The sequence below is a fragment of the Canis aureus genome, chromosome 5 (genome assembly GCF_053574225.1).
Source record: "Canis aureus isolate CA01 chromosome 5, VMU_Caureus_v.1.0, whole genome shotgun sequence".
Taxonomy (NCBI): domain Eukaryota; kingdom Metazoa; phylum Chordata; class Mammalia; order Carnivora; family Canidae; genus Canis; species Canis aureus.
In genome coordinates this window covers 77,836,503-77,863,481 of record NC_135615.1, presented here as the reverse complement: position 1 = coordinate 77,863,481, position 26,979 = coordinate 77,836,503, and the positions used below count along the sequence as shown (strand labels likewise).

The window sequence follows — 26,979 nt, the reverse complement described above, 5'->3', positions numbered from 1 at the left end:
GTTGGGGTTATACCTAGTAGACAATTATGTATCCCACTTTATACTTAACATTACAATATTAAGTGTTCGTGTTGCTTCAAATCTTTATAGATACAAATTTCAATTACTAGGAGGTCATTTATGAGTTGATATTCTATAACCTGTCAAAGCCATAATCGAGAAATGGAATTATTGGGTCAAACCTCTGAACAATTTAAGGCTCTTGATCCTTGTTATGGAGCCAGCTGGTGGCAGAGCTAGACTGTACGCCACAGCCCTGACCCTGACCCTGACCAGTCCTCTCCTTCAAGGGCCTAGTCCACTGACCTTTGAGGCTCCAGGCAGTGGAAGACACATGGCCTCCTTCCCTCTGGCTTGGGGTCATTCTCCTTTGTTTGCCTGTGCTGCCCTGCGGAGGGTAACTATGACCCAGTGTGGTGGATGGGGCTGTTCTCCTTCACCGGTCAGGGTCATGGTGGGAAAAGATAGCCCTTTGCTGGGCCCCTGTGGGATTGGGGTTGAAGGACAACATTCCTTTTGGTAAAACTCTGCCAAGATTTCCTGTACACTTTCTGTGTGCTGGGCAGTGTGGGGGCAATGGAAGAGGGAGGGTGGGGGGGGTCAGGAGGGCTGAGGAGTAGTTCTGGTCATTAGCTTCTGTGTGACCTTGAGCACGAGGTGAAAATTAAAGTTCTCTGGGCCTTGGTTGTCTAATCTGTCAAATGGGAACAAATACATCCCCCCCAACCCCCACTCCCTCCTCCAGGCTAGTGAGTATTTAAATAAGATTATGCGGAAGGAAGGCATTTGTAAATGGCTTGGGCCTGGAGTGAAACAGGTATTCAGGGTGAAAAACTTTCTTATAGCCAAAAGAGTCTTTCATCACCTCCTCAGATTCTTTCCTGTTTCTTCTCCAATCCAGATTTCTTCTGCAAATCTTAAGGCTACTATATATATATATATATATATATATATATATATATATATATATATATATATATATATATATATATATTTTTTTTTTTTTTTTTTTTTAAAGATTATTTGCTTATTTATTTGAGAGAGAGAGTGAGCAGAGCAAGCAAGAACACAAGTGGGGGGGGCGGGCGGTCAGAGGGAGAGAGAGAAGCAGGCTCTCCACTGAGCTGGGAGCCCGATGCGGGGCCCATTCCCAGAACCCTGAGATCATGACTTGATCCTAAGGCAGATGCTTAACTGACTGAGCCACCCTGGTGCCCCTCAGGCTGCTATAACAAAAATACCATAGACCTGGTGGCTTAAGCAACAGAAGTTTTTTCGCACAGTTCTGGAGGCTGGGAAGTGCGAAATCAGAGTGCTGGTATGGTCAGGTTCTGGTGCTGACCCAGCTCCTGATTAGCCAACAGCCATCTTCCTGCTGTGTCCTTGCGTGGAGGAGAGAGAGATCTTTGTGTCTCTTCTTGTAAGGACAATAATCCTGTTCATGAGGGTTTCACCCTCATGACCAAATGATCTCCCAAGGACACCATCTCCAAATACCATCACACTGGGATTAGGGCTTCAACATGTATATTTTGGGGGAACACATTCAGTACCTAGCTGGGCTCAAGGTCAATAGCTTGATGGGGTTTGCCAGTTGTTCTAGGTATCTTGCACTTGTCTGAGATTGGCTTCCCAGTGAGCATCAGGGTGACTGCCCTTGGCTCCACTCCTGATTCCCATCCAAGGGTGCTTTTGGTGGCCCCCATGGCATATGTCACTTTCTCCCTGAACTGGGACCCCTTCAGTCCTGGTCATAATGAGAGGAGATGCTTGGACCTGATGCCGTTGGAGGTCCCCTTCCATGATAGGCTTTCCATGCTAGAAGTGGTGGCAGTCCCACTTACACCCGCAGCCTAATTTCTAGCCTGTTCAGTGCCATGGCAACTGGAACAAAGCCCTAATCTCCACCCTAAGCTACCTTTGTGTTTTGCCCATCAACTCACCTCTTGGTACTGAACCAACCTGACAGGGATAGACATCCTCACACACCTGCTGGGTTTCCTGAATGTAGAAGGTGAAGAATGGTGAGCAGAAAGAACCCAGTGATGACGGCGCACGCAGGTCCCCACTCTGGTCCTTCAGGAGAGCTGTGGTGCAGGGGGACATGGGTGGAAGGGAACTAACAGGGACTCAGACATTTGTCTGTGTGTCTGTTCGAAGTACCACTAGGTTCTGGGTACCACCCCTGGTGGGTTTCTGGCCACCTGTCTGCTAATCAAAACTTGACCTTGCCCCTTGCCATCTGTGTGAACTTGAATGATGCATGCAGCTTCCTTAAGCTGTAACGTCCTCTTCTGTAAAAAGGGGTTAATAAAATATTCCTCCTTAAAATGAGGGTGATAACAATCTCTATAAAATAGGAGTAATAATAATCTGTCTGTATAGGGCTTTTCTGTTAAATTAACTATTTCTTAAGATAGTTTTAGATTTACAGAGAAACTGGGCAGTAGTCTAGAGAATTCCACTCCCCCACTCTGACCCCACACCCTCCCCTCCATGGGTTCCTGTTTTATGAACATTTTGCTTTAGTGCAGTACACTTGTTATAATTGATATATTATCTTTAACTAACGTGTATAGTTTATATTAGGGCTCACTCCTTGCACTGACAGTTCTATGGATTTTGATAAATGCATAATGTCATGTATCGACCATTACAGTGTCACACAGAATAGTTTCACTGCCCTAAAAATCCCGTGCTCCACTTATTCATCCCCCTCTCCTCCTCTCCTGCAGCAAGAAACCCTGGAAACCACTGATCTTTTTACTGTCTCCATAACTGTGCCTTCTTCTAGAATGTCATAGAGTTGAAACTACAGAATATGTAGCTTTTCCAGACGGGCTTCTTTGACTTAGCCTGTGCATTTGTACCTTCCATGTCTCTCCATGGCTTAATTCTCACTTCTTTTTATTGGACAGCACTCCATTAAATGGATGTACCACAATTTGCTCATCCATTCACCTCTGGAGGGACTTCTTGGTTGCTTCCAGTTTTTGGCAATTGTAAGTAAAGCTGCTATAAACATCTGTGTGGAATATTTTGTGTAGACAAAAGTTCTCAGCTAATTTGGGTAAAAATACCTAGGAACATGATTGCTAGCTTTATAAGAAACTACCACCCTGTCTTCCAAAGTAGCCGTCCAATTTTACATTGCCACCAACGATGAATATAACTCCATGTCCTTACCAGAATTTGATATTGGCAGTGTTTTGGGTCTTAGCCATTCTAATAGGTGTGTAGTGGTGTGTCGTTGTTTTACTTGGAAATTCCCTAATGACTTATGATGTTGAGCATCTCTTCATATGTGTGTTTACCATCTGGATATCTTCTTTTTGGTGAAGTATCTGTTCAGATCTTTCATACATCTTTTAAATTGATTTTTTTTTGTTATTACTGAGTTTTAAGAATTCTTTGTATGTTTTGGGTACAAGTCCTTTATCAGATTTTTTTTTCATTTTTTAAAAATAAATTAACTTTTTATTGGTGTTCAATTTACCAACATACAGAATAACACCCAGTGCTCATCCCGTCAACTGCCCCCCTCAGTGCCCGTCACCCATTCATCCCCACCCCCCGCCCTCCTCCCCTTCCACCACCCCTAGTTCGTTTCCCAGAGTTAGGAGTCTTTATGTTCTGTCTCCCTTTCTGATATTTCCCACACATTTCTTCTCCCTTCCCTTATATTCCCTTTCACTATTATTTATATTCCCCAAATGAATGAGAACATATGATGTTTGTCCTTCTCCGATTGACTTACTTCACTCAGCATAATACCCTCCAGGTCCATCCACGTTGAAGCAAATGGTGGGTATTTGTTGTTTCTAATGGCTGAGTAATATTCCATTGTATACATAAACCACATCTTCTTTATCCATTCATCTTTCCATGGACACCGAGGCTCCATCCACAGTTTGGCTATTGTGGACATTGCTGCTATAAACATCGGGGTGCAGGTGTCCCGGCATTTCATTGCATCTGCATCTTTGGGGTAAATCCCCAGCAGTGCAATTGCTGGGTCATAGGGCAGGTCTATTTTTAACTCTTTGAGGAACCTCCACACAGTTTTCCAGAGTGGCTGCACCAGTTCACATTCCCACCAACAGTGTAAGAGGGTTCCCTTTTCCTCGCATCCTCTCCAACATTTGTTGTTTCCTGCCTTGTTAATTTTCCCCATTCTCACTGGTGTGAGGTGGTATCTCATTGTGGTTTTGATTTGTATTTCCCTGATGGCAAGTGATGCGGAGCATTTTCTCATCTGCATGCTGGCCATGTCTATGTCTTCCTCTGTGAGATTTCTCTTCATGTCTTTTGCCCATTTCATGATTGGATTGTTTGTTTCTTTGGTGTTGAGTTTAAGAAGTTCTTTATAGATCTTGGAAACTAGCCCTTTATCTGATACGTCATTTGCAAATATCTTCTCCCATTCTGTAGGTTCTTTTAGTTTTGTTGACTGTATCCTTTGCTGTGCAAAAGCTTCTTATCTTGATGAATGTTACCCAGGGCAATTTACACGTTTAATGCAATCCCTATCAAAATACCATGGACTTTCTTCAGAGAGTTAGAACAAATTATTTTAAGATTTGTGTGGAATCAGAAAAGATTCCGAATAGCCAGGGGAATTTTAAAAAAGAAAACCATATCTGGGGGCATCACAATGCCAGATTTCAGGTTGTACTACAAAGCTGTGGTCATCAAGACAGTGTGGTACTGGCACAAAAACAGACACATAGATCAATGGAACAGAGAACCCAGAAGTGGACCCTGAACTTTATGGTCAACTAATATTCAATAAAGGAGGAAAGACTATCCATTGGAAGAAAGTCTCTTCAATAAATGGTGCTGGGAAAATTGGACATCCACATGCAGAAGAATGAAACTAGACCACTCTCTTTCACCATACACAAAGATAAACTCAAAATGGATGAAAGATCTAAATGTGAGACAAGATTCCATCAAAATCCTAGAGGAGAACACAGGCAACACCCTTTTTGAACTTGGCCACAGTAACTTCTTGCAAGATACATCCATGAAGGCAAAAGAAACCAAAGCAAAAATGAACTATTGGGACTTCATCAAGATAAGAAGCTTTATCAGATATTTAAAAGTATTTTCTCCTAATCCATGACTTGTCTTTTTATTCTCTTGACAGTGTCTTTCACAGAAGTTTTTAATTCTTTTTTTTTTAAAGGATTTTATTTATTTATTCATGAAAGACAGAAAGAGAGAGGCAGAGACATCGGCAGAGGAACAGGCTCCCTCTAGGGAGCCTGATGAGGGACTATATCCCAGGACCCTGGGCTCACAACCTGAGCTGAAGGTGGATTGCTCAACCTCTGAGCCACCCAGGTGTCCTCCCAGAAGTTTTTAATTCTAATGAAGTCCAGCTTATCAAGTTTTTCATTCAGGGATCATGCTTTTGGTGTTGTATCTAAAAACTCATGGTCAAACCCTGAGTTACCTAGATTTTGTCTTATGTTGTCTTCCAGAAGTGTTTTAGTTTTACATCTTGCATTTAGTTTGCATTATAGTCTGCGAGTCATTCTGAGTTAATTTTTTTGAGAAGTGTAAGATCTATGTCCAGATTCTTTCCCTTTCTTTTGTTCTATCTATCTATCTATCTATCTATCTATCTATCTATCTATCTATCTCTCATCTCTCTATCTAATCTATTTCGCCTATGGATGTCCAGTTGTTCCAGCACCATTTGTTGAAAAGACTATCTTTTCTCTCCATTGAATTGGCCTTGCTACTTTTTTGAAGATCAGTTAATTATATTCATGTGGGTCTACTTTTTTGGCTCTCTATTCTGTTCCAGTGATCTATTTGCTTATTGTTTTGCCAATATACTGTCTTGAAAATTGTGCCTTTATAGTAAATCTTGAAGTCAGGTAGTGTCAGGCTTCTAACTTTGTTCTTCTTACTTGGTATTGCATTGGCTATTCTGGATCTTTTGCCTTTCTATATAAATTTTAGAATCCGTTTGTTGATATCCACGTGTAACTTTCTTGAATTTTAATTGGAATTTCATTAAATCAGTAGATGATCTTGGAAGAAACTGACATCTTAATAATAGTGAGTATTCTTGTTCATGAACATGGACAGTCTCTCTGAGATTTAATCTGTGTCTTCTTTGATTTCTTTCATTAGACTTTTATAGTTTTACTCATACAGATCTTGTATGTTTTTTTGTTAGATTTATACCCAAGTAGTGCATTTTTGGTGCTAATGTAAATGGTATTGCACTTTCTCATTTAAAATACTAATTGTTGTTCATTGCTAGTATATAGGAGAGCAATTGACTTTTATACATTGACTTCGACTCCTAAAACTTTGCTATAACCTATTGGCATAATAGTTCCAGGAGTTTTTTGTTGTTGTTGATTCTTTGAGATTTTCGGCATAGACAATCGTGTCATCTGCAAACCAAGATAGTTTTATTTCTTCTTTCCCAATCTATATACCTTTTATTTCCTTTCCTTATGTTATTGCATTAGCTAGAACTTCCAGTATAAGGTTGAAAAGGAGTTGTGAGAGGGAACATCCTTGCCTTATTCCCCGTCTTAGGGGTAAAGCATCCAGTTTCTCACCATTAAGTATAGTGTTAGCTGTAGGCATATGGTAGTTCTTCATCAAATTGAGGAAGTTTCCTTCATTTCCCAGTTTGCTGAGAGGTTTTTTTTTTTTTTTAATCATGAATGGATGTTGGATTTTGTCAAACACTTTTTCTGTCCATGTAGGGCTTTGAGAAGGTTAAATGAGCTAATACATCTAGAGCACCTAGCACAGGGGCTTGCACGTGAGAGGTGCTCAATATACATTGTAATTGTAGGGTAATCTGGCACATGAAGCAGACAGACCCAAATTGCCTGGTTTCAAACCCTGACTCCACCACTTATCGGCTGTATGACCTTGAATAAGTTACTTAACCTCTCTGTGCCTCAGCTGCTTCATCAGTAAGAGGGGGTGATAATAGTCTCTTTCATAGAAGTGCTTAAGGATGAAATCAACGAGTATTGTAAAATGCTTATTATAAAAGCACCTGGCACATAGTAAGTACTATACGAGTATGGTCCTCTCCTTTTTATCGCAGCCAGATTTCTACACATCAGAGAAGCAGTTGAGAACAGATGGTTAGATGGTCTGGATTTGAATCTCAGCTTTGTCACTTACTAGATGTATGACATTGGATAAGTGACAAATTCTTTATGCCTCAATTTTTTTTCATTTATAAAATAGTAACAGTGCCTACTTCATGAAGTTACTGGATAGATTAAATGTGTTATATATATAAAGTGCTTAGAAAAGTGCAGGGCCAAAACCTATTAGCTATTACTATTATTTCAGAGGCCATCTTTTCAAGGCCCAGTCTCTAGCTAGGTTGCTCAGAGACTGTGGTAGATGAGGCACATTGACCTAAGATGCATGGTCTAGGGATGCAGACTGAAGCTGGTGGATAATCTAACCATTAGGGTTGTCTTAGAGTCTGCCCAGTAGGTAGTGAGCTCTCCATCACTGGAGGTGTTCAAGCATCTGGAAGTTTTTGTCTAGGCTGAGAATCTGGTAAAATCTTAATCTGGCTGAGAGAGGATGGAGCTCAAGGTTCTGACAATGTGCCTCAGGGTATTGATTGGGGTCAGTTGTGACACCTCTCCCCAGCTTTCATTAGAACCATTCCATTTATACCTATTTTATATTTTGAGACTCCAGTGGTATTTGGGGCAGGAGGGTGATATGGGAGTTCTGCCCCTTGGAGCCATTTGAAAATCTTATATTCAAGCCTGCTGACTGAGGCTCCAAGGGAGGAAGTTATTTACCAATATCATGCAGTGAGTTGGGGAATAAAGGGTCCTGGAGTCTGGGCTTCCTGATTATCCCAACCCCCTGACTCTTCTTGTTACTGCCACTGTCAGCTTCTGATGGGTGCCCTCAGTTCTCATGTTGATTGATATCATTGGCCCTGGCTTTGCTTGAATTCAGCTCCCTGGAATGGAATCAGCACATGCTGCTCTCCAAAGCTTTAGGCCAAGGCTTTATTTTTTGTTTATATTTTAGTTTATTTTAAAAAAACTTTATTTAAATTCAATTAATTAACATATAATGTATTCTTGGTTTCAGAGGTAGAAGTCAGGGATTCATCAGTTGCCTATAATACCAGCAATCATTATATCAGGGGTCCTCCTTCATGCCCATCACCCAGTTACCCTATCCCCACCCTACCTCCTCTCCAGCAACCCTCAGTTTGTTTCTTGTGATTAAGAGTCTCTTATGGTTTGTCTCCCTCTCTGATTTTGTCTTGTTTTATTTTTTCCTCTCTTCCCCTATGATCCTCTGTTTTGTTTCTTAAATTCCACATGTGAGTGAGATCGTATGATAATTGTCTATCTCTGATTGACTTGTTTCACTTAGCATAATATCCTCTAGTTCCATCCATGTCATTGCAAATGGCAAGATTTCATTTTTTTGATGGGTGAATAGTATTCTATTGTTTATATATACCGCATTTTCTATATCTATTCGTCTGTTGATGGACATCTGGGCTCTTTCCATAGTTTGGCTATTGTGGACATTTTTAGGGCAAGGCTTTAAATTAAGCTCCCAGCCTGGAACTGGCTTGCCTGGGCTTTGGGTTGCTGCAAACATCCCTCTGGTGATAATAGGAGGCTACCCCATCCACTGAGGTTAAATTCATTCATTTATTCATCCAACCAACTGACAAATAGTTACTGAGTTCCTACCATACGCAGGGCATAGTGCTAAGTTCTGGGAATATGGTGTTGTATAAATAGATAAGTCCCTGCCTAATATGTCCCCACAGTCTAGTAAGGAAGGTGGACAAATAGCAGTTAATTTCATTTGAATATTGGTTTAGACAGGGTAGGCCAGCTGTTGTAACAAGCAACCATAAAATGTCAGTGGCTTAATACAACATGGAATTTCTGGCCAGGTGACTCTCTTCAGCTGCTTTCATTCAAGCAGTGACTCAGGGACCCAAGATCGTTTCATCTTGTGTCTCTACCCTCCTACAGCTCCTCAGCATCCTTTCCATTCATCTGGAGAAATAGAGCTGGCATGCAGGATCATGTGGGAGGTCAAAGCCAAGCCTTCTGCCCTCTTCTCATTGGCCAGAACTCAGTCACGTGGCCCCGTCTAGCTCCAAAAGAAGCTAGGAAATGTAGTATAGCTGTGTGCCCAGGAAGAAAGGGACATGTGGTTTGTGGAACATATGGCAGTTTGTGCCATAAGTGTGATCACTTTTATGTTAGGGGTAAGCTGAAACACCTCAGGAAGGCTTCTCAGGATCGGTGACATCTGACCTGAGATCTGGAGGATGAACAGGAGTTGGCCAGGGGAAGAGGAGGGAGAAAAGTTTCCTGGTACAGGGAAAGATTGAGCATGATGTGTTTGGGGAACTAAAAGATAGTCTGGCTAGAGCTGATAAAGGGGGTCGAGGGGGGCAGTGAGACCCAGAGCATAGATGACTGTGGGGTTAGGACAGTGGGAGCCAGGAGAGGCAACTTAGATCTCTCTTGCTTCTGAGTAGAAGAAGTAGGGTAGGCAGCTGTTGGAGTGTCTAGGTAGTGCATGACGGGACTGGACCAGGGCAATGGCTGTGGTGTGGGAAGGAGGGGACATTTAGAACATTTAGAAGCAAGAATTGACAGGACCTGGTGGCCCATCAGATGAAGGGGTGATGTGGAAGGATCGAGGATGCTGCTGAGGTTACATAGGAATTATTTGGCTAGTTCAACCAGAGGGGTGAGCCAAACCTGGTTTCCTGTTTCATAAATGAGAAGTTTTATTGGCGTACAGTTCTGTCCATTTATGTATGTATTGTCTGTGGCTGGTTCTATACCATTGTGGCAGTTAAGTAGTTGTCACCGAGGCTGAACGACCCTCAAAGCCTAAAATATTTATTATCCAGCCCTTTATGGTTAAGTCTGTGGACTCCTGAGCAAAATAGTTGTTTAATTCAGTAAATTAAAAAAAAAAGTCAGTTAAAATAGTGTCATGAATTAGGCTATCATTGTTTTCATTCATTCATTCATTCATTCAGCCTTTATTTCCTGGCCTCCCCCCTCCTTTTTTTTCCCTGGCCCTTCTTTGATAGTGCCCTGCCTATCTGTGTCCAAATAGCTGGTTTGGGAGGTTGGCCTGGTTGCTGTGGGCAGCAGGGTCAGGACGTGCAGACTGCAGTGGAATCAGCAACACATTTGGATGCTGTTGCTGGCCCAGGTGTGGGGCTTGCCTGAGCCACGCTGCCTTCTGGGGCTCGGCCGTTCAGGCCGGTAGGTCTTCTGGGGGTAATCCCATTTACACAAAGCTTTTTCTCAGATATGGTGTCACTTACTCCAAATGACAGTCCCTTGAGCTCAGCATTACCACACCTCCATTGTGCAGATCAAGAAACCGAGACATGGAGATGGGAGCAGCTCAAGGGGAAGGGAAGAAGCAGACAGACCTCTTCTCGGTTGGAGCTGAAGATCTAGCAGGGGGTGACTTGTGGGCTTAGTCCCTCTCCTCCCTACCCCTGAAGACCGAGGGAGCATGGCAGAAGTGGCTACTGGACCAGGGACCCCAGACCTAGCAGCCCCCTGGCACCTCCTCTGCCTTGGTCTCCACCGGGGGTTACAGATGTGAGGCGGACAGTGTGGGAATGCAGCTTCGCAGCAGTAATTAGTTTATTCCTGACATCAGCAGTATAAATAGTAGAAAAATGTATTTCCTGTTCCAAGCCAAATAAGCAAGTGGCAGCCAGTTGGCTGGGTGCCACTGATGGGATTTCAGCCGTGCGTGTGCCTTGCCTTTGGCCACGAGTTTGGGCGGGAGAGCAGAGGAGGAATGTTCCATCACAGGCCCGATCCTGCCCTTGACTGGTGACTTACTGGGAAGGCTCCGGTGGCCCGCCATCCACCCAGGTGGTGCCAGGTTCCCGCTGTGATCACGGAGACCGGCACAGGTGGGAGGACATACTGAGGGGCAGCACCAAGTCTGGCTTTTCGCGTTGGTGACCACTCCATGTGCCTGGCACGTGGTTGATGATCAAGAGATGTTCTGAATGAACCAGTGGATGAGAACAGGCCTGAACTTTGAATGGAAGGGAACTGGATGTGGGAGCAGAGGTCACATTGGTGGCTGAGGAGACAGAACCTTTGTCTCCTTCCCAGGGTTTGTGGAAGAAATCAGAAGTCAAAGCATGGGGCCATTCCATTTGGTGCTGAGATAACCAGATGATGCGCTCCCCCTTATGGAAAGTGCTCACTGTCCACACGGGGTGGGATGTGGTTTTCTTTCTTTTTTTTTTTTTTTGTATTTTTTAGGTATTTTTAGGTATTTGCTTTTTCTGTAATATGTATATCTGTAACCCTTCTGCTTTTTGTTCATTACTTTTCCATTCATTCATTCATTCATTCATTCATTCATTTTTGGAGAGGTATTGCATTGTGTTTAAGAAGTGAGGGAAGGAGGAAGATGCTCCCTGTCTTTGCTCATGTCAGGCCCACACCTTGATCCCTCTGACCACCCTCCCTTTGCTTGGCTCCCTCTTGCTCATCATTCAAGCTGTCGCATAGAGGTCACTTCTACTAAAAGGCTCCTTGACTGCCCAAGACTGGCCCCCTTCTCTGTGTTTCCCAGACCCCTGGGTGGCCTCTGGCAGAGCCTCTATCCCCTGGTAGGTTCCTGTTTACTTGTCTGGATCCTGATGGAAGGGTGTCTTTGATTCTCCACTGTGCCCCTGGAGTGGGGTCTGACTTAAGGTAGAAGCTCGATAAATAGCTGTGATATGAGGAAGGAACAACAGAAATAACACTTTCAATCTATAGTTTTCGTCCCTCCTTAAAATCCTTTCTAATGAAATAAATACCACCATTTCTTCATTATAGGGATAGACTATACTTGTCATCCTGAATACGGCTCACCAAGCTTTTCTCTAAAGGACACTCACTTCTATAGGCAAATCTTTCTTAATCCTCCTCCTCCTTCAAATTTTTCACCCAGTGAACTGAAAGCACAGAGAGAGTGAGCAACTCATCTAGGCTCACACAGCCCAATTGGAGTGCAGTTGGAAAATGGGTGGATCCCTGGGAGTCGTTCTTGATGTGACAGCTGGCAATTGAGGGGGCTCCTGCAGAAGAGTGAGGAGTGGTGGGTGGGCACTTGAATCCTGTCTGGTGGAGGAGGGAGGCTTTGGGGACTCTTGCATATGGTGACACTGTCCCTCTGGTGCCTGGGCATGTGCTACCACTGACTCCCTGGGGCTCCACTTCCCACTTGTGAACAGAGCCAGACACTCGCAGCTCAAGCCCAGGATGTGACCCAGGCCTAAGCAGAGATGTTCTGAAAAGTTCTGGGCCTGGGCCGAGGGGTGAGGGATCCTTCCCTTGCCTTGTTCATCAGCTGCATGGGCAGCACTTAACTCCTCCTCTAACAGGTAGGCTGCCCATCTTCCTAAGCCCTTTCCAGAATTCCACCTGGAACCCACAGTGACCTCCCACAGTCTTCCCAGCAGGGCACTTGGACAGCGTTCCTTTCTAGAATCCTCTCCCTGGCCTCCACCCAGCATTTTGTCCTGGGTCTGAGGACCTACAAACTTTCATTCGTGCTGGTTTCGTGAAGGCTCACTAGCATTCCCATGTGTGAGGTCCCCATCAGGCTTTCTCCTATGACCATTAAAATGAGAGCAAACAGTTTGCTTCTTCTGTTTCTTTTATTCACAAGATATATGGTTCTCTTTGCACCTGAGTAGGTCTGCGGCGACTGAAATATAGAGTAATTGAAACCACCCTCGGTCTTGTCTCCCTGATGTCTCCTTCCCATCTCTGTCTGGCTTGGGACCACGTGATGCTGAGGAATCGAGATGCTGTAAATCATGGTTGGGGCCTGGTTGGAGGCAAATGCAGACGGGGACCACAGGCAGTGCTGGCTGCAGCATCCCGGCCCCAGGCCTGTCCAGCTTGGTCAGGAGGGCTTTGCTGAGGGAGCAGCTGCCCAGAGCCAGGCTTGGGAGGGGGCTGGGCTTCTGCGTCCTCTTTCCCCACCTCTCTCTCCTTGGTGGGGGTGGTGGCGGCCAAGCCGGGGTGTGTGGCTCTGAGCCAGGCGTGGGGCCCGGCCAGGTGCGCTTGTCCGCTGGCTTTGGGCGCCCTGGAGGGCAGCGCTTTCACCACGTCCACTTCAATGTCTCGTCAACGGCAGAGACAGGCACGGCCCCCCTGCCCCCAGACCCCCCAGCCCCGGCCCCTTCCCTGCGCTGGCGTGCCCCTCACTCTCAGACCAGGGGAAGTGCCGAGCTGAGCCCATGGCCAGGGGCGACACAGACACAGTCCCCGCTGTCTGGCATCTCCTGATCCAGGAGGAATTCGCCCGGAGAGCAGGGCTCAGGCAGCTGGTGTGCTGTGTTCTTAGCTGTAACCGAGACGCAGCTGGTTGGCACAGGCTGGGGCCTTCCGATTGGGCCGCTGTGTTTGGAAGCTCCAAATCCTCGGCTCTCCTCGAACAACGAGGAATTCAGGACGCTGATCCCACCGAGGATGAAAAGGCCATGGGCTCCCAGACACCTCCCCCCGCCCCCAGGGGTGTTTGGCTGAAACTGTCACTGGACCTGGAGACACAGTGGCTGGGTGGGGCGGGGGGCGGTGGTGGCGGGGTGGGGAGCACATCTCCAGCCTGCGATACCCACAGCCCAGGGGGGCAGACCTGGGAGAGGGTGATGGCTACAGAGCGCCTACTACTGGCCAGGCAGCCTTTGCTGGATGTTATTTCTTCCTAATCTCACTTAATCCTTGCAGCTTCCTTTCGAAGTAGGTTTTACTAACTTGCTTTGCACCAAGGAAACTGAGGCCAGGAGAGGCTGTGGCCAGCCTCAAGGCCCTGGGCGGTAGGGAACTGTGGAGGGGTCAGCTCCGTGTCCTTGCAAAGATTTCCTTTAACACAGACTTGATATGAATCCCCCCCACCACCACCTCCCCAGGATCTCCAAGGATTGTGACAAATTGAAAATCCTATTAGTGTTAAATTAATGGGCTTTTCTTGTGGGGCAGCGGGCCGGAACGGCGGCAGAGGGCTGAGAGCATTCACTGCCGAGGGTGTGGGCAGAGGGCGGTGGTGGGCCCGCCTGTCCAGAGCCCCCCTCCTGTCCTCTATTAACCAGTTCTTCTCTCTGGCTGAGCGGCCTTTTATCTGGGAAGGGGCAAAGGCGCTTTGAACCTTGGAATTAAATTCTGCTGGGGCCTGGGACAAAGGACGGGGCCCAGAGACTGCCACCCCCTCCTCCCCAGCCTGACCTGGAAACATCTGAAGGCTTTGGGGCCAGGGGTGGTCGTCTCAGGTCCATGACCCCGAGGGCAGGGGGCATGTGCCTGGCAGGGATGGAGAGAGCTTTGTGCTTTTCCAGGCTGTGAGAAGGCTCAGCAGGTGAGTCTCAGAGTGCTGGGGCTGCCGGGAGCTGGCATCCAGGGGGTTCTGGAGAATTCTCCCCTCCCCCGCTTCTCCAGAGCGTCAGGCATGCCCTAGTCCTTATTTGTCTGTTGAGTGCCAGCTGTAGGCCAAACACACACTGTCCCATCTCACGGAGCTGGCATTCTGGTGAGGGCGGTGCGAAGTCCACAAACCAGGCACATCAGGTTTGGATAAGTGCTCTGAGGGAAGATGGAGCCAGTGAAGGAGAAAGTGATGAGGACAATTGGGAAAGGCCCCTCTGAGGAGGTGGGGTTTGCAGACAGAGCGAGCCCTGCAGGCAGGGCAGGCCGGCGGGAGTCGTTCAGGGCAGAGGGGACCCCAAGTGCCAGAGCTGCGATGCCAGAGCATGGCTGGGGAGTTTGAGGAAGAGCAAGGAGGCCCCAGTGGCCTGAGTGAAGGGATCGGGGCGGCAGGAGAGACAAGATTGGGAGGCAGGCCTTCCCCACAGGTCTCAGGGGCCAGGGCAGGCGGAAGCTTCATCTGAATTCCTCTTTCAGCAGAAACAGTGGCAGGGTGAGGAAGGGACTCAGGGTTCCATGGCTGGGTGGTGGCAAGACTGGAACCAGATATGGCTCTTAAAGCGACTCCACAGCCCAAATGCAGTAGTAACAATGAAAATTATAATAGGTGCGATTTACTGAATGTGCCCCCACACCTGGCTCTTTGCTAAGCCACTTTTGTATACTTTGGCCCATATCTTGTTTATTGTACATGTGTTAACCTCGGGGAACTATGATACACCCATTGTACAGATGCTGCAGCCAAGGATCAGGGAAGTGGGTGGCTTGCCAAGGCCAGCTGGGTGGACTGAGCCCAGCCTTCCTGATTTCAGACTGCCTCTTGGGTCCCCCTGGGCTCCTGTGATCCCCCATGTGAGACGGCACTGCAGGGCCCCTGGGGAGCATTCATGAGGCCACACTGTTTCCATGTCCCCGACCAGGTCTTGAACTTCTGGAGGGCAGAGAGCAGGTTGCCCTCCTCTCTGACCCTGGTCCCCAGCGCCAACCCCTTTGCTGGCTGTTGGAATGAGGCTTGGGGCTCCGATGTGATTGCCGCCTCGCAGAGCCCCATGCACCCCAATCCTACCTCTCTGGTCTCCCTTCTAGCACAGCTCTGGCCAGCGCCGCCCCCTCTTGCCTGCTGGAGCTGGAGCAGCGGGGGATGGCAGCGAGGGCCAGAGCTGCATTCTCATGTCCATCTCTGTGACCCCCAGGGAGGAGGTTAGGTGTGGATTGAGAAAGAGGGATGGAGAGGAGCCGGCGGGGAGGACCAGTGAGGGGGACCCCAAGCTGCAGCTGGGATTCACACCCTGATGAGGGAATGCAGAGGACAGCTGTTGGTGATGGAGGCAGGAAAAGTGAAGGAGGCAGAGAGGCAGGGGCATGGGGAGGCAGATGGTGGCCGTTGCTGGCTGGGGGACAGGGCTTCCGGGCAGGGGGCTCTGCACGCCCACCCATTCAGTGGGACCTGGGTGTGGATGGGACGTGGGCCAGGATGGGCGAGTTGGGAAGAACTGAGAGCAAGCAGTGAACAGGGCTTGTCTGTAGGAGAGGGAGGGTGGGCTGGGAAGGCCAGAGAGCCAGGCCTCATCTCCCCAGGCTATGAGGGCCTCTGGGCCGGGAGTGTGGCCCCAGGCCACAGATCGGGTGCCAGGCTGAACGTAGGGGGATGGTGAGAGGGTTGAGGGCACAAATGGGCTACGGACCATTGTGATCCCTTGTCTGACTAGGGGCCCGATGGACAACATGGCCACTAGAGTCAGAGGGATTGTGCCCCCATTGCCTGAGGCCCCCAGTCAGCCTCCCTTCTCTACTCCTGTTGTTATTTTCAGGTTCCAAACTCCACATTTCCCACCTGGGCCCTTGCAAGTGTCCTCAAAGACACCTTGCTGCCAGAGCATCCCCAATCCAGTCTCTACTCTGCAGCCAGAAGGATCTTCCTAAAGCACAATCTGACCATATCACCTCCCTGCCTAAAACCTTCGGTGACTCCCGAGTACCCACAGGTCCTGTGTGGCCCAGCCCTGGCCCCCCTGCAGCCCCAATCGGACTCTTCTCCCTCTCCAGCCTCTGCTCTGGCCACACCGAACCGCAGTTCAACTTGGTCTTAACTTGTCCTTCTACAGGATGGCCTGGGGAGCTTCTAGCTGCACTTTAAAACGGGGTTCTAACATGTCCCTCCCCAGGAAGGCTTGTCTCCCTGTTCCTGCGGCTGGCCTCAGGGGCGGCCCTGGCTCCGCAGTCACCCGTTCTGCTCCATGTGGCACTCAGCAGCCTGCGTGGCAATCACTGTGGTACTCAGCCCCTTCCCTTGTGGCCGCTGAGCCCGGGGGAGGGGGGGTGTCGTAGCTTATTTACTGTATATCTGCAAAGCCCAGTGCAAGGCCCGTGTGACCCGCGCTCCTAGGGGGTGTGGGAGGAGGAAGACTGGGGGGTCGTGGAGTCTGGCAGGGACTTCTGGGCCGGCCCGGGAGACGAGGGGGCCTGGGGCTCCCACGCTGGGCACCAGGATGGGGTGAGACAGGAACTCGGCCGTCCCCTGGTGAGGTTATTTTGGTCGTGGCAAATAAACCCCTTTGGAAAATGTGACCAGCTTTTGATCCTCGTGTCTTCACTCCTGACGCCCTCCTTTCAGCGCGTAACGAAGGCAGCGGCCTCCGTTAATAAAGAATAATTATGGGCTGGATTAGAGAGATTATCGGGAACAGGTGGAGCCCCTCGCCCCACCCGGTCTGCCTGGCGGCGGCAGCAGCGGCAGCGGCAGGGATGAGCTCACACTTTCCCCCTCTCCCGGGAGGTTGTGCCACCGGGGCCCAGCCATGGCTGCTAATCCTGGGGGGTGGCGGTAAGAATGCTCCTGCCAGTCACTTCCCATGGGTCCCAGGTGAGATTCCGGGGGACTAGTGGAAGAGGGTCCCTGCGGCTCAGCAGGGGGACCCACCTACCTTTCCCTCCCCTGTCCAAGAAGGAGGATGGAGTGTGAGGGCCGGCTGGGGGGAAGGCCTCGGGTTCTTGTCCCCGTTCCGTCCCTGGCACAGGCGGGTGACTTGGGCCGTGGCTCTTGGTGCTGGGTCTCGGCTTCCCCCTCTGTCCGGTCAGGGAGTATAGGGCTCTACAGAAATCAATCCGTTTTTTTTAATATATGAGAACTCAGGGAATAAACACCCATGATGCCCTTCTTAAAGATGAACTTGGAAAGGAAAAACTGTGGCAAAAGGACTACAGACTCAGTGGGGAATCGAATTCATCTGTCTCCAAGTCTAAGCCTAAAACTGGGTGAAGGTCATGATTATGCAGCAGAGGGAAACACGGAGAATCCAGTGAGATTGTGTAGAAATTATGTAACGGGGGCAGCCCCGGTAGCTCAGCGGTTTAGCACCTGCCTTCAGCCCAGGGCCTGATCCTGAAGACCTGGGATCCAGTCCCACATTAGGCTTCCCGTATGGAGCCTGCTTCTCCCTGTGTCTCTGCCTCTCTCTCTCTCTCCGTGTCTCTCATGAATAAATAATAAAATCTAAAAAAAAAAAAGAAATTATGTAATAAACGAATACTGGGAGGGAAGAGGGGGAAAGGAGGTGCAGAATAACGTAAATATCCAGATTTCCTCATCTTCTGTAGCCAGAGGGCAAAGGACATAATTTAAATATGAAAAATAAGGTGATAGATATAATTTTATTACAGAGATGAAAGTAAACATTAAGGAATATAAAATAATAAATTCAAGTCAGGGAGGGCAAGAGGAAGGAATAAACTAATTCTATCATTACTCCTAATAATGGTCGCTGTTCACAGTTTAATATGACAAATTGACAAGGGGTAAATTTCCTCTACTCGCTCTCAAACATCTCTCTCATCAGAAAGAAAATCAGAACAGAATTAAAAAGTCCAGAAAACTGAGATAATTGTAGCAAATATTCTCAGTTCTAAATACTTTGATAAATAATAAAGATTGAAAGTTCACAAATTAAGTGTCCAACCCAAAAAGTTTGGAACATGGCAATAAAATAAACCCAAAGAAATCACAAAGAAAACATATAAAGATAAAAATGAGTGTTAATGAATTGGAAGTCAGGAAAATACTAGAGCTAACAAAGATTATTTTTTTCAAAAGCCAAGTAAAACAGCTGAGGTGTTAGGTAATCTGCTCCAGAAAAAAATGGAAAAAGCATAAATTCATAAAGCAAGAAGTGGTTATAGAGAATAACCCCAATTTCAGAGGAAATCAACAAAGTATGCAAATATTCTTAAGAACTTGGATGAGATGGATAATTCTATTTATTTATTTATTTGACAGAGAGAGAGAGAGAGAGAGAGCACGCAGAGAGAGGGGCAGAGAGAGGGAGACCATCTCAAGCAGATTCTGTGCTGAGCATGGAGCCTGACACGGGGCTCGATCTTACGACCCTGAGATCATGACCTGAGCTGAAAGCAAGAGTATGATGCTCAACCAACTGAGCCACCCAGGTGACCCTGAAATGGATACTTCTTAAAATATAAACTATAAAAATGTACCTGGAAGTACATTTAGTCACTAAAAATCTGAGCAGACCAATGATCATAGAAGAAAGAGAAATACGTACTCCTAAAAAGATCACTAGGCCCAGATGGTTTCACCAGAGCCAACATTTAAGGAACTACTGAAATGATTTAAATTGTTTAAATTTCTCCAGGGCTAACTTCCTTCATATAGGAAGAGCTCTTGTAAATCAATAATGAGTGGCCGATGACTCCATAAAAAATAGGTGAAGTATATGAACAGACCACTCACAGAGAAGGAAAACAATGGTTCTCAGAAAAGACTAGTAAAAGACAGTCAACCCTACTCAAAATGAGAAAACTGCATATTAAAACTGTAGTGTGATGTCATTTTTCACACATCAGATGAAAATTATGAAATTGGATAAATCGCTGGCTTAGCGAGTATACAAAGAAACAGAAGTGCTCATAAGTTGTTGGTAGAAATGCAAATTGTTGCACCTCCCATGGAAAGCAACTTGGCAAAATCTTTCCCTTTGACCCAACAATCTGCTAGGAGTTTTTCTCAGAAATAAACTCAATGCATGTGTGTGAAATGACATTTCAGTGACATATTGTTTCTGATAGAAAGAGGTGGGAAACAGCCTAAAAACCTATCGGGAGAAGAGGGGTCGTATCATTCTGCTCCCACGGAACAGCATGCAGCCATTAACAAGAAAGGAGGAATTCTTTATGTTCCAAGAGGGACAACTGCTGGCGTGTATTGGTAGCTGAAATCGGTTAGGTATGATATGCCATTAATTGCATAAAAAATAATGTGTGTACATATTTGCTGGTATATGTTTAGGATAAATCTAGATGCACACCCTGAAAGCCAGTAAGAGCAGCTTGTATGGAGTGGTGAACTGGACGGGTGGGGGTGGAGGCTGGAGGGAAGCTGACCCTCCAAGGTCTGCCTTTTATTTTTTTAAATTTCCTTATTAGAGAGAGAGAGAGAGAGAGAGAGAACAAGCTGGGGGAGAGGGAGAGGGAGAGGGGGAAGTAGATCCCAGGACCCTGAGATCATGACCCAAGCAGAAGGCAGATGCTTAACCAACTGAGCCCCCCAGGTGCCCCCTGTGTCTGCCTTTTTATACATTTTGAATTTGGTCCCATGCACAAGTGGTACATTTAAAAACTAGAATACTTAAGAAATTTAAAAATGAGTGGGAATTACTGGCTAAGAAGGGAATAGGGAAATAAACATATGCAAAGTGGCTTGAACCAGAATCAGGGAAATAGAAATTGAAGTATTATTTTTTCTTGTTTTGGCAAAATGAAAATGGTTCTTCATCTTCAGAGGGGAGTTCAGGCTTTACCTCAAGAACAGTAGGAGCGCAGTGAGGGCCGGGAGCGGGGAGTGGCGGTTGAATTCGAGGGGCTGGGGCTGGCGGCAGGGATGCTGGGAGGAGGCCGTGTGGTCATCCAGGCAAGACTCGGGCATGGGACCACAGGCAGGGGCAGGGGGGAGGAGGAGACTGAAGAGATTTGGGGAGGTGGAACTGGCAGCCATGGAGCTGAGTGGGTAAGAGGAGTGGGGGAGCAGGGAGCTGGTCAGGGCAAGGCCCAGGCCTCTCCCACGGGTGCCCTGGTACAGACGGAGATTGGCCAGCAGGCCTGAGCCTGACTGCTGACTCAGGGGCTGGGCCACTGCCTCTCCTGCTGCTGGACAGCCCTTCCAGCCCACCCACCACTGAATACACTGTCCGTTTGTTCAATTGAGCTATCCTCGAGATGAGGGTGGTACGGGGGCTGGTGTCCCATTGTTCAGATGAGCACACAGAGGCCTCTCCCCCTGCTCTGTACCTCCCTTTTTGTCCTCTCTGTCCCTGACAGCTTTGGACTGGAAACTAGAGCATGTGTCCTCCAGAGCCCAAAGCAGACATGTGCATGTCACTGTGAGTTACCAGGGGCCCTGGGGAATTGCCTAGGATGCTCCCAGAGCTGATGAAACTTCACTAGTGGCACCTTGACCTGAGCTGTCTGCACGGGCCTGGCTAGCTTCTCTCCTCTAGACTCATAAGGCTGACATCAAGGAGTCCGAAGGGCTGGGCTTCTATCTAGAGGCTCCTGAGAAAATCTGCTTTCATGCTCATGCAGGTTTTTAGGCTGAATTCAGTTTTTGTTTTGTTTTGTTTTAAAGATTTTATTTATTCACTCATGAGACACACACAGAGAGAGAGAGAGAGAGAGAGAGAGAGAGAGAGGCAGAGACACAGGCAGAGGGAGAAGCAGGCTCCCTGCAGGGAGCCCGACACGAGACTCGATCCCAGAACTCCAGAATCACGCCCCGGGCTGAAGGCAGGCACTTAACCGCTGAGCCACCCAGGGATCCCCTGAATTCAATTTTTGCAAGAATTCTTGCAACTGTATGACCGAGACCCCCATCTTCTTGCTGGCTATGGACTGGGGTCACTCTTAGCTCCTAGGGGTCACTCACGGGGGGCCCCTTCCAACTCAGCCCCAGAGAAGTGCGCTCCCTGTGCCAATCCCTCTTATGACTCAAATCGCCCTGACTTCTGCCTAGCAGCTGGAGCAAACTCAGCTTTTAAAGGGCTCACGTGAGGGATGCCTGGGTGGCTCAGCAGTTGGGCGTCTGCCTTTGGCCCAGGGCACGATCCTGGAGATCTGGGATGGAGTCCCATGTCGGGCTCCCTGCATGGAGCCTGCTTCTCCCGCTGCCTGTGTCTCTGTCTCTTTGTCTCTCTGTCTCTCTCTCTTACTCTGTGTCTCTCTTGAATAAATAAATAAATTCTTAAAAAAATAAAATAAAGGGCTCATGTGATTAGATTCGGCTACTCAGATCATCTCCCTTTTGCCATATGATGGAACATAATCATGGGCGTGATATTTCACTGTATCTGCAGGTTCTATCCCCACTCAGGGGGGTGGACTATACAAGGGTTACTGGGGATCGTTCTTAGGATCCTGCCTACCACTCAGATGTGGACACCCATCTGTGTAATAGGGATAAGAGCGCATGGTTATTAAACATGTGCTAAGTTCCAGACATTTCTATATGAATACTATTACTTGATCCCTACAAGCATATGTGGCAGTTACTATCATTATTAGGATCCTCAGTTTACAGATGAAAAAAATGGAGGCTCATAAAGGACAAGTAACTTGCTCAGGGTGATCCAGCTAGAAAGAGGTGGGCACTAAACTTAAAGTCAGATCTGTCTGATTCTGAAGCCAGTGCCCTGGTGTGTCTTACGTGGGTGGACAGGGAAGCATGCCCACACGTGCAGGGACACACACCTGTGCACGCATACCTGTGTGCATCAGTGCATTCGTGCACACTCAGAGGAGTCCACACATAGATAGATGCATAGACCCCCCCACGCCTGCCTGGTTCCCTGGGGCCCAGAGTTAATGAAGATGCACAGAGAGCCCACGCAGAGTGGCCATGGGCAGAGATGAAAGGCGGGGTGCCTAACCGCTCTCCGGGGATCCAGTTACCCATGGCTGTGGCTTCTCAACCGGGTGATTAATTGCTCGGCACTGCCTCGGCCCGGTCAGCTCCCAAGGCCTCCTGCCCTCTTATTAAAAACATCCCTTGATGTCATCCTGCCAGGGAGATCAATGATGGCCGAGAGGAGTGGGGGATGCCAGGGAATGGGGGTGTCAGTGGCCTCCCCCAGGGCCACCTGGCTCCCTTGCTGCTTGGCTCCCTGGGAGCTGGCTAGGGCTGATGTTCCCAAAGGGGCCCCCTGAGCTTCGGTCCTGCCTGGCTATGGGTCATGGTCAGTGTGATTGGACAGCTGGGCTGGTAACCAAGCTCAGAGGAGAGCAGAGAATTTGGGCCTGTGGTCTGGGGTTTGGGGAAGCTAAGGAGAGTCTGGAGTCCTCTTTCTTGCCCCAGCCCTCTTCTGGGCATTCTGGCCTGAGACCTCCTTGGGTTTGAACCTGGACTAGCTGTATGACACCGACTTCCCAGAGTCTTTGGGTCCTCCTGTGTGAAAAGGGGGAAAGGGCTCGCACGTCATTTGCTTCTCAAAACTCCTTCTCCTCTGGGCTTGGGTGACCCAGGACACTCCCATTTCCCTCCTACTTCTCTGGCAATGCCTTCTGTCTTCTTTACTCACTTGTGGTTGGTATGGCAATGAGCTTGCTCTCTGGAGCCAGAGCAGTGGGACTCAGAACCCAGACTCATCATTTACAGCCTAGTGACCCTGTCAGTTTGGTTTGACAATTCCAGTGTTGAGAGAGGATCATGGCAGTTTTCATGTTTATGAATTGAAATTGTTTTCCTTGGTGGTTGTTTTCATTTTGGGGGAATTTCACAAGTAGACCATGGGCTACAAAGAGATCGACCCACTGGAGCATTGAAAACTGGTGTCCTTCAAGCTTCCTGGATCCTCCTCTTTCTCCCACTTCTCTAAATATTTGCTAATTTTGTGTGCTGGTCCTGCACAGCTCCAGAGCTACTTTATGGTGCCTAGAGACACATGCACAAACGTGCTCACTCACGTACAAGAACACCAGCACACATGGGTTCCTGTTAGATTGAGGATGCACAGTATTTTATTTAGCAGTGTGCTATAAATGTTTAACAACAGGCTCTCTGGGTCAAGAAAGGCCTGCTTTGGCGTTTGCCCATTTCCATGGTATAAATTCTTATTTCCATGGTGTAAATTCTTCCCCAGTATGAATTTCAAGCTACTAGCATGAAGTTGCTGAATGTGGAGCTGGAAGAGATGTGCAATCAGCTCTGGGATCAAGTCCCACTGGGCTCCAGGACCCCACACTATCTCCACTGATCTCATCACTGTCCCCCTACTGCCTGACGCAACGGCCAGCGTGGAGTTAGGGCTCAAGCAATGTGTGTCAAAATGTATTGTGTGCCTCCATGAGGGGCACCAAGTCTTGCTGACTCACCCCAGACTGGACCACTACCTCCCCTACATTGGTGCACACTCAGAGTCACACGTACCCTCGCCAGCTCACATTCACTGGCGCGCTCCAGTGCAAACACACTCTTGCACACACCTTGCTCACAATGACGTGTACACACAGAAGTCACACATAGACCTGAAGAATGTCACACACAGTTTGGCTCGTGTACATAGTTGTGTTTTTCCTACATACATTCTTTAATGGGTATATACACAGCCGTGCTCGCCCTTGACTGGCGCTCATGCACATACACACACACACACACATCACACACATGTTTACATCCAGGTGTCTCAGTCCCTCATGTGTGTGTCCAGGTGCACACATACACTGATAACTTCTCTGAGTGAGCAGATGCAGGGCTGTGAATGCAGATGCCCTGCTCACAGAACAAGCACAGCTGAAACTCAGCCTTTCTCACCTTCGTGCATAGACACCGCGGCACACCCACGGCTCACTCGCCACCCTGCCCTCCCTCTGTCCCCCCACATCCCCTGCAGGCATCTCACCCACCCCGCCGTAAGCAGGGAAGCTGGCCAGGCTGGGTTGGTGGGTGTGGTGTTTGGGAGTTAGAGAGGAATTCCAGGCGGGCCCCTTGTGCTCCCCTGGCCAACGTTAAGTGCCTTCAGTCTGAAAAGAACCGTCCAGAGAGGCTTTTCCGGCTAGAGATTAATGTCACTGAAAAATGTGGGTCCCGAGCGATTAATGCAGCCTTCTTTGCCACACATTATGTGAGTGCACTAAAGCGAGAGGGGGCTCATTTTTGGCGTGTTTTTAACCTGCTTGGCTCGGAGTGAAAGAAGAAAAGAAGAGCCTGGGGCCCGGGAACCTGTGAGTGGAGGGCCTCATGGGCAGTGAGAGCGAGCCCCACAGGCCAGGTAGGGTAAGACTGGGTCAGCCATTTCTGGGGCCTGGTGGATCCCAGCTAAGTCACCGCAAGGCTTGGAGAAGAGGTCCTGATGGACCCCACTCGTGGACTTTGAGTTCCAGGTGGCATAGCTGTGGCGGTGTGCCAAGGCTCCTGGCAGCCTGGCATCGGCCAAGCGAGTCCATCTCCATAAGTGGTCTCCCAGCACAGTCAGAAGGACCTGGTGCAAACACTGGATTTGTGGTTGCAAACACTTGGGCACATGACTCCACCCCTTGGGGACTTACTTTCTCCATCTGCAAAATGGCAGTGACACAGAGTGTCTTCCTTACAGGGTTGTGATGAGGCTTAAATGAAATCAGGCATATAGTAAGCATTTGATAAAATCGCGATGTCCTGAAGCAGTGGAGGCAGCAACATACACGTGGCTGTGTGAAGGAATGTGTGCGTGCGCCTGTGTGCGTGTGTGCGTGTGTGTATGCGTGTTTGTGTGTGTGTGTGTGTGAGAGAGAGATAGAGATAGAGATAGAGAGAGAGAGAGAGAGAGAGAGAGAGATGCTTTAAAGCAAATGAACCTGGGCTTGAGTCTCATTATGTGAACTTTGTTTCAGGTTTGTCCCCCTGAGCTCTGTTTCTTTACCTGAAAGGTAGGGTCAGATAATATCCCAGTCTCAATCTCTAGGTTGTCGTGAGGATAAAGGTGATCATATGTAGGAAAAAACATAGAAAGTGCCTGTGTGATGCCCAGCAGCACCCAGGGCCCCTAAAAAACAGTAACAATAGTCAGTAGCCAGAGTGTGGCCAGGATGAAGACTCTATTTACAGTAACTGCCTCCCTCCACTGATTGGCAGATGTACTTGGAGTCAACCGGTTGAAATTTACATTGTGTCTTATCACTGCCAGTCTTGGAGAGTTGGGTGACATAGGAAGATCAATAGGGTGAGGGGTACAGGAAGGGTGAAGGAGCCACCTTGCTCAAGGCATTGGCAAGGTGAGGGAAGAGTAGCCCATTATGATGCCCTGGAGCCTTGGAGGAGGGGGGGCTAGGGGAGACAGTGGGGGTAGGGCTGCTGCCAAGACATCATCCATGATGCTGAGCACTGAAGCAGGTGCTCCATGTCCTTCCCTCATCTGTCACCCTGAAACCCTGGAGGGTTGCTCTTATCTGATGGGGAAACTGAGGAACAGAGCGAGTAAGCAACCTGCCTGAGGTCACACAGCCAGGAAATGGTCAAGCAACAGATTCTTTTGGATCACACGGCTCCCTGGCTGGGCGGGAATGACCAGGACTCAGAGCAATCAGGAACACACTGAAGAATGTGTTCCTCACATACTTAAAAGTGCAAAATGGATCATGTTATTTCTTGGCTTGAAACTCAGCAGCCGCCGCCACTGCTCCCAGGATAGAGCCCAAGCACCTGAACTGACACCCCGTTGGCCTGGGCCGTGCCACCCTTCCAGCCCCAGGTGGCACTACGATTGATGACTCTCACTGTCTAAATTCCAGCCACCAGGGTTCTTCTCGGTGCCAGGCTCGCCTCCCTTGGCTTCACCCCTGCCCTCTAGAGCCTGGCATTGGGTGCTCCCCACCCCTCCTTGGCAAGCCAAGTGTCCAGGCTTAAGCTGTCATGACTAAGGGAGAGATTCTCACAGTATAAAGTAATAACTGAATTGTTTGCATCCGACTTCTCTGTCAATAGGTTAGCCCTGGGAGGATGATTCTGCTGAGCATCAGTGGCATCTGCAGGTGCCCGGCATGGTGTCGAGGAGAGGAACTGAGTAGAGGATGGCCAGGCTGGCACCTGGGCACGAGCAGAGTCCCAAGGGGAGCATGGGTCCCACGTACCTGGGGTCCCAGAACAGATGAGGGAACCAGGAGCACAATAATGGGCGGAGTCAGTGAGCATCCTAGTCTACACCCCTGCCCCTAGGGAGGGAGGAGAGATGATGAGGTTTCTGTAAGATTTGCCTGGCTTATTTAGAACCTTCTGAAAGCCTTTGGCTCAGTTTCACACCAAGAATTAGAAAACAAGGGGCACGAGGGAATGGAATTCAGAGGCATGGGCCTTCTCCAGAGGGAACTCAATCCTCCAATGGCCCTGGAGTGGGCACTGCTGTTCTCTTTGTTTTTCGCGGGAGGAAGTTGGGGCTCAGAGAGGCTCTTGGCCAAGCCGACACCAGAACTCAGTTCTGGCTGTGTCTCTTGGGTGCTGACTGAGCAGGGGGAGGCGGACAGGGAATAG

The 26,979-nt window shown here is 48.4% G+C and overlaps 1 long non-coding RNA gene across 6 annotated transcripts in view; it reads left to right on the top strand.

The window, feature by feature from the left end:
• Positions 1–26,979, top strand: part of LOC144314745 (uncharacterized) — an 82,607-nt gene that overhangs the window by 21,277 nt on the left and 34,351 nt on the right. For all 6 annotated transcript variants that reach the window (XR_013380601.1, XR_013380597.1, XR_013380596.1 and 3 more), the window contains exon 3: positions 2,919–3,002. This is a non-coding gene — a long non-coding RNA (uncharacterized LOC144314745). The remainder of the gene's footprint in view (positions 1–2,918; positions 3,003–26,979) is intronic.